This window comes from Echinops telfairi, unplaced genomic scaffold (assembly GCF_000313985.2).
Source record: "Echinops telfairi isolate 266 unplaced genomic scaffold, ASM31398v2 ScPeMD7_655;HRSCAF=1070, whole genome shotgun sequence".
In the NCBI taxonomy this organism is placed as follows: Eukaryota; Metazoa; Chordata; class Mammalia; order Afrosoricida; family Tenrecidae; genus Echinops; species Echinops telfairi.
In genome coordinates, this window is record NW_022104553.1 from 9378390 (window position 1) to 9379521 (window position 1132).

Genomic DNA, 1132 nt, shown 5'->3' on the forward strand with positions numbered 1-1132 from the left:
GTGGAGAGGAAATGTTTTGAGAATGATGAGGGCAATGAATGTACAAATGTGCTTTACACAATTGATGTATGTGTGGATTGTGATAAGAGTTGTATAAGCCCCTAATAAAATGATTAAAATAAAAATTTAGCATTATTTGATTTCACTTTCGACTTATTCTAAATTTGTTCTAGCTTTTAATATTTTCTACTTTGTTTTTGATTAAACTTTTTCTGTTTTACTGTGTTATTGTTAGTCTTTCTCTCTTTTGATACATTTTTCTGTATATGACATCCAGGATAGGTAAATCTTTAGAGATGATAATTGGATTAATGTTGTTTGAGGTTTCTTAGGTGTGGAGGGGAGGTTGGGGAGGAATGGGCAGCTAATAGCAATGAGTACAATAAAGATAAAGTTCTACAATTGACTGATTGTAGTAATGACTGTACAACTCTTCTTGGTATGATTGAACTATGAAATTGTATGATATGTGGATTATGTGCCAATAAAACTGTTTGAAACAATAAGAATACATACATTTTGTCACTTTCCTGTTTTTGATCTACCCAAGCTCTTGTTCCCGCCCAACACCTCCTCCTCATAGTTTTTCCCTTCTTATTGTGAACCAGGTGAGAGTTTACATTCAGTTCATTTTTGTTTTCAACAATTTAAGCAACTCACTAACCCTCTTGCCTTGTCATCTTCCCTCTTCCCCTCCTCTGTCACCCAGGGAAACCATCAAAGTCTGTTCTTCTGGTGTGAAAAACCTTTCATCTTGATTTTTTCCCATTATAACATGAGCTCATACAATATTTTCCCTTTTGTGATTGATTAATTTTACTCAGCACAATGTCCTCCAGGTTCATCTATATTATGTTTTGCATAGTCAATACAGTGTTCCATTGTATGCATGCACCATTGTCTGTTTATACATTCTTCTGTTGATGATGAAATTTCAGTTGTTTCCATCTTTTTACTAACTCTAACCTTAACCTTAAACCTGAATAATGCTGAGATGAACATCGGTGTGCATATGCTATTTGTTTCATGGTTCTTATTTCTCTAAGAAGAGGGATTGCTGGGTCACATATTTGTTTCTACTTTTTTTTTAAATCGTGTTATTAGGGGCTCATACAACTCTTATCACAATCCA